The sequence below is a fragment of the Chanodichthys erythropterus genome, chromosome 15 (assembly GCF_024489055.1).
Source record: "Chanodichthys erythropterus isolate Z2021 chromosome 15, ASM2448905v1, whole genome shotgun sequence".
NCBI lineage: Eukaryota > Metazoa > Chordata > Actinopteri > Cypriniformes > Xenocyprididae > Chanodichthys > Chanodichthys erythropterus.
The window spans coordinates 34,500,753-34,515,228 of NC_090235.1; positions in this window are offsets into that span (position 1 = coordinate 34,500,753).

Below are 14,476 nucleotides of genomic sequence, written 5' to 3' on the forward strand. Positions count from 1 at the left end.
CGACCAGTGGTTGATATCTCAAACATAATAATAGCGTGTTGAATAATACGATCGCATTATGATTCATTAAATAAATAGAACCGAATGTCAGGGCTTTACTGAGTCATATGTAAACCTAGTATTTATATTTAAACCTGTAAATTCATCTGAAACTCACGCACATGTTTATCATGTGTTAAAATTGTAATCTTAGTTCAAATGGAACATTATGTATTATTACAACTGTATACATTATTTAAATAAGCATGTATATATTGTCTAATGCCCAGGTGGCATAAGCAAAAGCAGGCTGTGTAGTTGACATGGAGATAATATTTTGCAAAAGAAAAGAAACCTGTTCTTGATTCTAAATATTATCCCCGAACCTACAGCTCCTTTCAAAAAACAAGCAGACCGTTATTTCCGGCATGACGATCGAGTCTGTCCCAAAAATACCTGTCAATGCGCCCTCGTGGACTCGCGCCAAGGGCCCTATAGGTCTGCATTACATGACTCTGAGGAAGTCCACAAGTCCGGAGTGTGCCATTTGGGACAGGACCTAGCTCCTCACTGCAGAACATACAATCCAGGACCCAGATCCAGGGGGTGGAGATGGGTAGGTTTAGGGATATGTAGATGGATCTGGATCCAACCTCACCCCCTGGATCTTGCGTTCTGCAGTGAGGACCATCTCGAACAAGTGCTAGAAGATTGCTCATGCAAATTTAAAATAACACAATCATCAAACATTTAACCGCATATAAATCATTAGGCATCACTGCCTAATGTTACTGAATGAAATGTCAAGGACGAGCTATAGGACTGTAAAGCTTTGGGGGTGTTGATGGACTTGATCTACTCCATCTATTTTGATTATCGCTCTGAATCACATCGGGACGAAGTCTGACAAAAAATGCAATTTTCTCAGCTTTTTGTTTAAAATATTGCCTTTTTTTAATGAAACTTACCCACTTTCCAGTGCTGATAAAAAGGACACATGAAGGTAGAATGAAATGTTTTTAAAATAAAAGTACAGTTAAAGGTATATTTCAAGTAACCTATAAAAAATAGTAAAAATGGAAGTATACTTAAAGTGCAAAAAATAATGTATTAATAGTAAACTATAAGTATGATGTGTTCACTTAGAGAAAACTTACAAGTAAACTTGCAGTATACTAAACTAGTTTACTGAGAGTACTTTCATAAACTAAAAAAATGTACTACTAGTATTAAAATACTAAACTACTTGTATAAGTTCACTTGTAGTACAGGTGCAGTACAAATGAGAAACATAGTTGTGAACTAGTTATGCACATAAAGTTTATTATTGTTACACTTATAGTATAATTGAATGTATACTTTTTATAAACTAAATTTAGGCCAATTTTGTCCCAAGCAGTATTTAGAATTTTACTACTAGTACATTGACATTAGTATACTTACTACATAAAGCATACTTAAAAAATATACTTAAGTATACTTCATAAAATGAACTTGAAGTATACTCCTTTTTCATAAGGGAGTCTATACAGTCATGAAGGAAGTGTTTTTTGTTTTGTTTTTTTGATAAGTAGGTCAGAGGCAAGCAGCTCCTAAAACAAAACAAAAATCTTCCCTGTTCCTTGTTAACATCATCAGATTTTCAAATGTGATATGAAACGTAGCATGTTAACATTAAATCTACATTATAAGATACCATGCATTCAGCATACTGTATGGAGTTGGTTTATTAGCTGTTTATCATCGTATTAAAAAAGCACAGAGTTTGTATAAAGTCTGTCATCGACTGGAGCTAAAAACATTTAAAACATTCATGCTAAAAACATTTAGCCCTTTTCATCCTTATCAGTGAAATCTAACACCGTAAGTTTCCATGTTTAGAAACATTCTGAGATAAAAGATTAAGACAAAGCAGTATGCATTTTTTAAAAGTATTTTAAGAATCAGTAGACAAATGAAGGAAAAGTGAAGTGTAATGGAACATCTATAAATACGACACCTTCTGACAGCACCCAAAATATACACAATGTATGCTGTTTTCAACAGCCTATCCCACCAGGATTTGGATCTCTAAGTGCTCTGCTTAAAGTTTAGTTTAGGCTCTGTAACAAATGCGATGTGAATTTGCAGATCAGTGTTCTGAGCATTTGAAAAAAAGAGAGTTTTTCTTAACAGTCTGTCTTATAAGCTTCTTGCTGACCTTCCCTCGCTGCATTTTACCAAAATTGTCAAGCTGTTATGACCCTATGTACAATAGTGCTGTAATAGTCGTTTTGTGTGTTCATTCTGTTTAATCTTATAATTAATGCATAATATTTCCTGTGTTAGATCATCATAAGCTTAGCAAGCATGTCCATGCCATAATTCATTTATATCTAAAGCATTCTAGACTATGAGTTCTATTGAAAGTTATTGCTGGTATTACAAAGAGTTGATGACCTTTATTATAAGAATTATTTATTACAGTTTTGCGCATTTGTAGTATTACCCAAGCCAAGTTTCACAGCAACCCAGCTCATCGAAATCCTCCACACCTAAACAGTTACGCTAAATTAGCACTTCCCAGTTTCATTGTATCTAATTTAGTATACATTTCATTAACAAGTGAAATATTGCAGAAATGTCTGGTTCTGCTAAGTGTGTCAGTCACACAAATTAATTGTGAGTTTAATGTATTTTAATGTATTGACAACCCTGATATTTCTGCAATGTCTGGAAATGTAAAAGGAAAACTGAAATCTACACTCCTGGAGGTACACGTACCCCTAGTTGGGAATCACTGCACTGTGACATGACCCTAATTTATCAATCAAATTCATTTCTAAAACACATAGTTATTAAGAACTTGTCATCTTACCATTTCAACATTTAAATGTAAGCCATCTCACAGTGAATAAACTGTTCTCATTAAATAGTCTAGCTGATTTAAAACAGCTGTTGTAACATCTGTCAGAGTTAAATAATCAGTCTACACCAGTGGTTTCCAACCAGGGGCCCTTTAGAAGTCTTCTGAAGGGGACCACATGAAAGTGTTTAAATTAATAAATTATTTTTATTAACATATTAACTCTAAATTAAAATGCTAAAAAATAATAGTTTTACACTCACCTGCCACTTTATTAGGTACAAACACCTGTTCAACCACTCGTTAATGCAAATATCTCATCAGCCAATCACCGCAGCAACTAAAGTATGTAGACATGGGGTGCGTCTCAATCAGATCACTAGCTTCCAAGTTTGTGAATCAATAAGGACAGGTCCCTGACTCACTATACATTTGGACACTAATAAATTAACAACATGACAACATCCTCATTGTACAAGATCACTATACTAGTATCTATGAACCACAGCAGAACTAATATCTTTCTGACATTATTTTTAATGTTATTTAAAGGACAGTGTGATAAATACTTTCCTTGTTACATATACTTGCAACATTTCAGCTGTAAATAATGATAAATGTTTGATTATGTTCATTTAATGAGTTCATTTGCCCATATAATCTTTAGGGTATTAGGTTAGCTAATTTGGCTTGCTGTCCACTGAGGAGGGGCTCGATGAAGCATCTTCAACTCGAGCTCTGATACACCCCCCAGTGAATAAATATAGGATGGGATTACATAGGTCATAGGGCAAGGTACCTGAAATGAAGGTGGAGTTTGGGGAGTTGGAGAGATGCTGAAACAGCTGAGACTGAACAGAGGTAAGCAGCTGTTTATATACTCTGGCTGTTGATTGGAAGATTAGATGGGCTTGCTCCTCCCTAAATTACGTTTAGGAACTTCACCAATTGTCTAACGATTGATGTTTACACTGAAAAATAATTCAATAATGGTTTGTATTTTTTTAAAAAACATTGCGTGTTATTATGTGTAGTGAGTTGGCTCACGGGATTTATGTTTCAACTAGATCATTCATCGTGAAGGCCTCATCGACACGACAACCAGTGGCACAGTTCCTCAACAACCGTCCATACCGGCGTGATAAATACAATCCTCAACTGGATGGAACTGGAATAAATACTTTGAATGTTGCGATCCTATCGGACTTATGATAGCAACCTGAATCGTAACAAAGCACTGTTCGCCAGAGGAGAACTACCCCCCCCCCCCCATCTCCATTTTAACACCTATTTGCCAACTGTTTGCCACTTGTTTGTCACCTGATGTCACCTGTTGGAGTTTGGGTTCCTTGCCGCTGTCGCCTTTGGCTTAGTTGGGGACACTTGACATTTGATAATCAACAGTGCTTTGATCTGCCTGCATTGACACTATTCTTTAAGAGCTGCTGTGCAGCCAAAATAATGTACCAGTTATCAAGGTAAAGCTGCTTTGACACAATCTACATTGCGCTATATAAATAAAGGTGACTTGACGGGCTGGTCTGAGTATTTCAGAAACTGCTGATCTACTGGGATTTTCAAAGACAACCATCTATAGGATTTACAGAGAATGGTCCGAAAAAGAGAAAAAATCCAGTTACTGATAGTTATGAGGGAAAAAATGCCTTGTTTATTCCAGAGGTCAGAGGAGAATAACCAGACTGGTTCGAGCTGACAGAAAGGCAACAGTAACTCAAATATGCTCTTGTTATAACCGTGGTTTGCAGAAGAGCATCTCTGAACGCACAACACGTAAAATATTGAAGCAGATGGGCTATAGCAGCTGAAGACCACACGGAGTTCCACTCCTGTCAGCTAAGAACAGAAAACTGAGGCTAAAATTTACAATGGATCACCAAAATTGGACAATGGAAGACTGGAAAAATATTGCCTGGACTGATGAGTCTCGATTTCTGCTGCAACATTCAGATGGTAGGGTCAGAATTTGGCATAAACAACATGAAAGCATGGATCCATCCTGTCTTGTATCAACGGTTCAGGCTGCTGGTGGTGGTGTAATGCTGTCTGGGATATTTTCTTGCCACACTTTAAGGCAGGAACACACCAAGCCGACGGTCGGCCATCGGGCAGTTTTTCTTCGTCGGCCGACTAAGTTTTCTCAGTGTGTTCCGCACCGTTGGCTGAAGTTGGTCCTCGTCTGCCTTTTTTCGGCTGATTCGAAATGTTGAATCGGCGTTGGAGCTCGTCGGTCCGTCGGGCCATCTGATCATTCTGATTGGCTGCTCAGCTACTGCTGCCTGCTGTTTCGGAAAGGCATTTCATCTCACGCAGGCGCAGAACTGACGTGCTGCTTGGCCGTCCTTTAGCGTCGGTTTGGTGTGGCAGGGCAACTTTGGACACTGACGCTGCCGACGTGAGCCAACCCCACAGTTTGTTTTCGTCGCCACTAATTCATCGGTGTCGGCTTGGTGTGTTCTGGCCTTTAGGCCCCTTAGAACCAACTGACCACTGTTTAAATACCACAGCCTAATTGAGTATTATTGCTGACCATGTCCATCCCTTTAGGACCACAGTGTACCCATCTACTTCTGGCTAATTCCAGCAGGATAACGTACCATGTCACAAAGCTCAAATCATCTCAAACTGGTTTCGTGAACATGATAATGAGTTCACTATACTCAAATGGCCTCCACGGTCACTTAATCTCAATCCAATAGAGCACTTTTGGGATGTGGTAGGACAAGAGATTCACATCGATATACAGCCAACAAATCTGCTGCAACTGCATGATGACATATGGTGTCAATATGGACCAAAATCTCTTAGGAATATTTCCAGCACCTTGTTGAATCCATCCATGAACAATTAAAGCAGTTTTGAAAAGGGGGTCCAGCCTACTAGCATGGTGTACCTAATAAAATGGCCAATTAGTGTATATATCAATACTCCTAGTTTAGTCCTAACTAAAGCATAAATACCATGAACAGCCTATGGGGAGACTATTGAATATTAGTTAGTTAGTTAGTTAGTATGTGACATGTGAAGGCCAAGTATGGTAACCCATACTCGGAATTCGTCCTCTGCATTTAACCCATCCAAGTTAGTGCACACACATTAGTAGCAGTGAACACACACACACTGCAAGCCGTGGAAACACACACCCAGAGCAGTGGGCAGCCAATTTTGCTGTGGTGCCTGGGAAGCAACTGGTAGTTAGGTGCATTGCTTAAGGGCATCTCAGTCATTTCCTCAGTCATTATTAAAAATCAAACCTTGCAACCTTTGGGATACCAGTCTGACTCTCTAACCATTAGGCCACAACATCCCCTGTTTTGTTTATGTTTGACAAAGGGGGGACTTTGGATTAAAACAGTTAAGAACCACTGGACTACACTGCATTTCAAGTTCCTGTTTCATTAGTCACACTTTTTAAGCTTTTGTGGCAAATCTACTGACATCATTTCTAATTTGTAGACCACAGAAAACCATTCTAAAAGGCAGCTCATGGAGGGATATATGACATTCCAACCATATCAGGTCACACAGTTTAAAGTAAACAATGCATTCTTCCTAGACTTAACAAGTGATTAATCATAATCTTGCAAAGAAAAAAAAAAAAAAAGAAAGAAAGAAATCAACAACCAATCCACAGTCCATGTCTTCATATACTCTTTTATGGATTTCTTAATTAATATTTTGTTGAAAATGCACCATCTACTATGCTGATTTTGATTTGATAGCACAGTAGCCTATATGTATGTGGTTTTGTTTTAACCCAAATATTGACTGGTTTGGTGATAAATGGTGAGTTTACACACTTCATATTGACAGTCTGAGATGTGAAAGCAGGTCTATCAATGTGTGTTAGTCTAGACTCCTAGACAATCATGAAGCATTACCCAAAACTGATGTAATAGACATTAGGACTAGATTTACTGCATGCTGTTTAATTTACGACTAGTCATAATCTGTCTAAAACGAGACTTTGTGACTCATACTTCAAATGTCATTGCCTGTGCATATATGGAAGATCTCCAATGCAAGTGCCTTGGTCACACTTTAATTTAGGGTCCAATTCGAACTATTAACTATGACTTTTGCCTCAGTAAACTCCTAATTAGTGCTTATTAAAAGTTAGTAAGGTAGTTTAGGTATTGTGTAAGGGTGTAGAATATGATCATGCAAAATAAGGCATTAATATGTGCTTTATAAGTACCAATTAACAGCCAATGTACTAGTAATATCCATGCTAATAAGAGACTAGTTAATAGTGAGAATTGAATCCTAAACTAAAGTGTTACCAGTGTATTTTCTCTCGCTACAGTCCACCCCCACCCGCCAAACTACATTTTAAATAAAATGATAATAATATTGTTATAATAAAATAATGTTTTAAAATGTATTGTCATGTTTCAATATAATTATTTTAATATTAACTACTATACTAAAGCGTATGTAAAGTACTTGAATATAATTTTTCCTGCAGTGTTGTTCAATATTACATCAATATAAATGACATTAAAGTGTTTTTTAGTTTACAAAAATGCTTGAATGTTCAGCAGTACACTTTAACAATATTTCAAATCCAACAGAAGTAATTATAAAATTGCAAATAAAGATTAAGTCCTACTTAAGTGTGTACTAATTTCAAATAATTGCATTTAATGAAATTAAGTGTCCACAAACATTACATTCAGTTTGCACGTATGCATATTATTTTAGTGTATTATTTTAAGGATATTGTTTTAAAATATATTATAAGTACTCTTTTTTTAAATGCTAAAGTTTCCTTTTTCGTGAGGGTGTAAACTTTGGTATCACTTTACTTTACAGTATCATTGTTACACAGGTTGCATGTAGTAATAATAACTATAATTATGCATAATTACATGCAACTAATCCTAAAACAAACTCTAATCCTATAGTAAGTAACCCTCTGTACTTAAATATATAATTACACTGTAACAAGGACACGTAAAAATAAGCTAAAATTGGCATAACTTTATTATCTTTCCAGCATGAAAAACGTGTTACTGTTATATCACAAAATAAATAACATGCAGATGGAAAGCAGGGAATTTTCCTCAAGGGTCCTCTCTAGAAAAAACAAAACAAATATATCAACCACATTCAAGTAAGAGGTGATAACCTTATTCACAACAGGACAATGACTGTTTGATAATTGTTACATCCACTCTGAGATAAACTGAGATACTTTAGCCCACAAATAAACATAACACAGCTAAATTTGGAGTGGAAAACAGCACCCTGACACATCCTTGAAGTATGGCCCACCGATACCAATATGTTTTCACAGAGGAAAAAATTAAACATACATGTGTGTCTGATGGTGCTGTAGCATCAGATAATGTAGAAGTATATAATCAGGGTTGAATCACATCAAGCACATCAATTCCCACTGAAAGTACCTGCCTTTATGTTACATGACAGATCAAAGTGATATGGGCCACAATGGAAACTACTAGATTCATTGTTTTTCATAACAAACCATATCTTGCATTGTAAATCACATTTTTTGTTTCACAAACAATTTAAGCTTTTGTAGTTGTAAGAATGATTTGTCATATTTTTTGTATGACCACATAAACAACAGGATACGCTCTATTTATCTGATGAAGTTCAGCACAACAGTAGCCAACATTTCCTTATAGGATTCCAATCTATCCAGTTGATAGAGCATTATACGTCTTTTCATATTGTGAAAAGATGTATATCATTATATTTTGTTGTTCTTTGTCACATTCATCATTTGTCTCCAAAAGTTTGAATAGGTCTGTGTGAATAAATGTGTGTATTTCTGAATTAATTTCATATTAAATTGTTTTAAACAGAACTTTGTTCTGAAGTGAAGGTCAACATATTGATGGCACTGTTTGTGCTGGTGACACCATGGATACTATGTCTTCTGTAAGCTATTACATTTTAAGTAAAATGTTTAGGTTGTGCAAAAATGATATGCACAGTCACTCCTAATAACACAATGAAATAAAACATTTTTAGATTAATATTTAGTTTTGACAGAAAATATATACTTATATCTATACTTAAAGAAGTTTTGGCAAGGGATTTTGTTTGTGTGTGTGTGTGTGTGTGTGTGTGTGTGTGTGTGTGTGTGTGTGTGTGTGTGTGTGTGTGTGTGTGTGTGTGTGTGTGTGTGTGTGTGTGTGTGTGTGTGTGTGTGTGTGTGTGTGTGTGTGTGTGTGTGTGTGTGTGTGTGTGTGTGTGTGTGTGTGTGTGTGTGTGCGTGTGTGAGTGTGTGCACCTTACAATGCATTATTACATAATACACCACAATCTTTCATGTGCATTTCTGTGAAAAACATGTTTTCAAGTTCAAACAACTTGGCTACATATCAACAAATAACAACCAAAAAAAAAAAAAAAGTGTTACAGGTGCTTCAATATCGAGCCAGATCAGCCTCAAAAATAATACATTTACAAAACAAAATTCATAAATGCACAGCACAATTCACATTTACAAATTCTGATATGTAAATTCAAAACACAATTCATAAATACACAAGTAAAAGCAATTCAAACAATACAACTGCATCTTGCCTAAATAAATTTAAAATCTTTACACAAATATTATCAAGTTCTTAAATTTCCATCATGCATTTATGAATGATGTTATATGTATTTATGGATTGTTGAATCCACATTTGCAAACGTCACAGGTGCGTGGACTGCTTTGAATTTGTGTGAGGTATTTTTGAGACATTCCTGGCAGGTTAAGATTCATAAATATCTTTTTTTTTTTTTTTATGTTCTGTTTAGCCAATCACAGTGAGCATTTAATCCACCAAACATAATGCGCTTTGCTGAACAGACTCAAGAAGCTCAATGCTGCACTTTTACTGTGCATTGCTTCATGATTGGGTCCTTTATGTAAAAACATTTTAATGGGTACTTTTTTTTTAATTACAATTTCTACAAAATCACATTATGATTTATATCGTTCGCACAAAATACAGCTACCCGGTTGGCCTGCTGTCTTATACACCAAAGTTGCACATACTCAGTTTATTCAGATCAATCTAAAATGTTATTAAGTAAGTATTAAATGTCCAGATATTTCATTTAATAACAACAATTATGTAATAGGGCTGGGACAAAAAATTTATTAATAAGTGATAGTAATAACATATACAATTTCTGTTCCTCAAACATAACAATAAGAAAATAAATATTCTTACACAACTGAGGAACTGATGAAATTATTTAATTTCTTAGGGATATGTTGGGTGTCTATTTCTGTTCACAGGTCAAAATGTTGACTTCTAGTCCTCTTTTATTACTGATAAACTACAGTTCAAAAGTTTGGGGTCAAAGAAATTAATACTTATAATAAGCAAGGAGGCATTCATTTGATCAAAATTGATGATAAGGACATTTATAATGTTACAAAACTTTTCTATTTAAAATAAATGCTGTTTTTTTTAACTCTACGCATTAAAGAATCGTAAAAAAAAAAAAGAAGAAGAAGAAAAAAAAATGCATCATGGTTTCCACAAAAATATTAAGCAGCAAAACATAATAAATGTTACGGTTGCTGGTGTAGAGAGATGAGGCAGATACGGATTTCCACAATATAGATACTTCTTTAATAGATACTGGGCAGGAACACCAAACATACACGGTAACACAACAGAGAACGGACAATGAGTGAAGGGAGTGAGTGCAATATAAAGGGAGTGCTAACAATAGAGTCCAGGTGCAGGTGATCCGTGATGATGGGGAGATGACGAGGGAAGTGAGTGCAGGTGTGGAGAACAGGAGGATCATGGGATATGGAGTCCAGGAAGACAAGGGATCTGTGACAGTACCTCCCCCTCCCGGTAGGCGCGTCCTCGCGCCGTAGATGTAACAACCGGGAGGGGGGTGGGCGCCCTGGAGACCTCAAACCGGAGCAGGGGGAGGAGTAGACTGGAGTGGAGGTCTCCAGGGCAGGCTCAAAAACCATGGCGGGTCAGGAGCCGTGGGCAGCCATGGCGGGTCAGGAGCCGTGGGCAGCCATGGCGGGTCAGGAGCCGTGGGCAGCCATGGCGGGTCAGGAGCCGTGGGCAGCCATGGCGGGTCAGGAGCCGTGGGCAGCCATGGCGGGTCAGGAGCCGTGGGCAGCCATGGCGGGTCAGGAGCCGTGGGCAGCCATGGCGGGTCAGGAGCCGTGGGCAGCCATGGCGGGTCAGGAGCCGTGGGCAGCCATGGCGGGTCAGGAGCCGTGGGCAGCCATGGCGGGTCAGGAGCCGTGGGCAGCCATGGAGGGTCAGGAGCCGTGGGCAGCCATGGAGGGTCAGGAGCCGTGGGCAGCCATGGAGGGTCAGGAGCCGAAGGCGGCCATGGAGGGTCAGGAGCCGAAGCCTTGAAGCCGTCGAGCCCAGGCGGCGCTGAAGGACCGGCGGGAGATGGCGGAATCCACGGCTCCGCCGACCGAAGCGCAGCCGGGGCTCCAGAAAGCCGCAGTAGAAGGCAGACGACATACAACAAAGTGAACACCGGGGAGAGTGAGGAGGCCAACTGGAACTGAGGGACGGAGGGACGGAGCAGAGACGGAGGAGTGCAGTCCAGAAGTGAGGGCAGGCTGACGAAGGAACAAGGTGTGAACGGGGGCAGGATGGAGACTGGTGAGACTAGTGGACTGATGGGCCATGGTGGAGACGAGGGAGGTTGGAGCCAGGGTGTAGGTAATCGCCCAGAGGTCCGAGGTGGAGATCTGGGCGAAGGGGCTTGAGGTGGAGGTACAGTGCTGAGACATATGGACGGAGGCGGGAGAGGGAGGCAGGGAGGGGAAACAGTCTTTGGGCTGGAGAGTTCAAAAACACAGTTCATAGGAGCAGTTGGTTCGGCGGCGGCGGCTGGAGCGGCTGGCTCGGCGGCGGCGGCTGGAGCGGCTGGCTCGGCGGCGGCGGCTGGAGCGGCTGGCTCGGCGGCGGCGGCTGGAGCGGCTGGCTCGGCGGCGGCGGCTGGAGAGGGTGGCTCGGCGGCGGAGGCTGGAGCGGCTGGCTCGGGCGGCGGCGGCTGGAGCTGAGGGCTCGTAGGCGGCGGAGACTGGAGAACTTTGCTCGGCGGCGGAGGCTGGAGACCTTTGCTCGGCGGCGGAGGCTGGAGACCTTGGCTCGGCGGCGGAGGCTGGAGACCTTGGCTCGGCGGCGGAGGCTGGAGACCTTGGCTCGGCGGCGGAGGCTGGAGACCTTGGCTCGGCGGCGGAGGCTGGAGACCTTGGCTCGGCGGCGGAGGCTGGAGAACTTGGCTCGGCGGCGGAGGCTGGAGAACTTGGCTCGGCGGCGGAGGCTGGAGAACTTGGCTCGGCGGCGGAGGCTGGAGAACTTGGCTCGGCGGCGGAGGCTGGAGAACTTGGCTCGGCGGCGGAGGCTGGAGAACTTGGCTCGGCGGCGGAGTCTGGAGAACTTGGCTCGGCGGCGGAGGCTGGAGAACTTGGCTCGGCGGCGGAGGCTGGAGAACTTGGCTCGGCGGCGGAGGCTGGAGAACTTGGCTCGGCGGCGGAGGCTGGAGAACTTGGCTCGGCGGCGGAGGCTGGAGAACTTGGCTCGGCGGCGGAGGCTGGAGAACTTGGCTCGGCGGCGGAGGCTGGAGAACTTGGCTCGGCGGCGGAGGCTGGAGAACTTGGCTCGGCGGCGGAGGCTGGAGAACTTGGCTCGGCGGCGGAGGCTGGAGAACTTGGCTCGGCGGCGGAGGCTGGAGAACTTGGCTCGGCGGCGGAGGCTGGAGAACTTGGCTCGGCGGAGACTGGGGTTGAGGGCCATTTCATCCCCTCAAATACAATTAAAATCCCCACAGGCACTGGAGCTGGCTCTGTGGGGACTGGAGCTGGCTCTGGAGATACTGGAGCTGGCTCTGGAGATACTGGAGCGGGCTCTGGAGATACTGGAGCGGGCTCTGGAGATACTGGAGCGGGCTCTGGAGATACTGGAGCGGGCTCTGGAGATACTGGAGCGGGCTCTGGAGATACTGGAGCGGGCTCTGGAGATACTGGAGCGGGCTCTGGAGATACTGGAGCGGGCTCTGGAGATACTGGAGCGGGCTCTGGAGACACTGGAGCGGGCTCTGGAGATACTGGAGCGGGCTCTGGAGACACTGGAGCGGGCTCTGGAGACACTGGAGCGGGCTCTGGAGACACTGGAGCGGGCTCTGGAGACACTGGAGCGGGCTCTGGAGACACTGGAGCGGGCTCTGGAGACACTGGAGCGGGCTCTGGAGACACTGGAGCGGGCTCTGGAGACACTGGAGCGGGCTTTGGAGACACTGGAGCGGGCTCTGGAGATACTGGAGCGGGCTCTGGAGATACTGGAGCGGGCTCTGGAGACCTTGGGGCCGCTTTCTTCCTCCTCCTCCGCTTACTGGGCCCAGTGGAGGAGTGTGGGTTCCGTGTGGGGCAGGTAGGGAGTTCGCTGGAGGGGTATGCGGAGGAAGACGGAGGTTGACTGACTGGCCCGGCCAGCCGTGTTTCTGGATGGACTGGAGACATACACTTATCCTGAACCTCATCCACGAAGAATTTGGAGCCATTTAACCACAAAATAAAATTGATTGTTTCGCTTAAGGAGAAACGAAAAACAGGTTCATCAAAACGGATAGTGTTGTCGTCCAGTCCATCCAGAAACAGGGAGATTAAACATGCTTCAGGCCAGTCAGACAAGAAAGCAAGCTCAACGAACTCCTCCACATACCTTTCCAGCGAACGACCCACCTGAAGAAGCCCGATGAGCCGATCGCCAGTTGCCAGATGGGAGAGAGGCCTTGGAGGAGCAGGAGCCAGGGAGCTGGTGAAAGTCTCCATTCTGTGGAAATCCAAAGTTTTGGGTCCGTTCTTCTGTTACGGTTGCTGGTGTAGAGAGATGAGGCAGATACGGATTTCCACAATATAGATACTTCTTTAATAGATACTGGGCAGGAACACCAAACATACACGGTAACACAACAGAGAACGGACAATGAGTGAAGGGAGTGAGTGCAATATAAAGGGAGTGCTAACAATAGAGTCCAGGTGCAGGTGATCCGTGATGATGGGGAGATGACGAGGGAAGTGAGTGCAGGTGTGGAGAACAGGAGGATCATGGGATATGGAGTCCAGGAAGACAAGGGATCTGTGACAATAAAAAGATTTTTTTTTTTTTTTTTTTTTTTGCCAATCAGCATATTAGAAGGATTTCTGAAGGATCATAGAGTAATGATGTTGAAAATTCAGCTTTGTCATCACAGGAATATAATAATTTAAGTATGTTAAAATAAAACTAATAGAGAGTTATTTTAAATTGTAATAATATTTCACAATATTATGCTATTGCTGTATTTTTCTGATCAAATAAATGCTTTGGTGAGTATACTTTTTTTCAAAAATATTCAATCTTATAAATGTAAATCCTGATAACTTAATATTTTTCAAATTTTACATATGATTCTAAATCAAACAAAAGTACAGATGCAGTTATTTTTCATATAATGTTTTCCTCATTCTTTGCTCAAATGGAAGATATTAAACGTAAAAAACAAAACAAAAAAAAACCCAGAGTTAATATTAGATGCATTCCTCTGAATGCCCTTGATAAGCAACATTTAATCTACCACGCAAACAATGTGCTTAACCATCCCACACCCTTCACCAGAGATTCA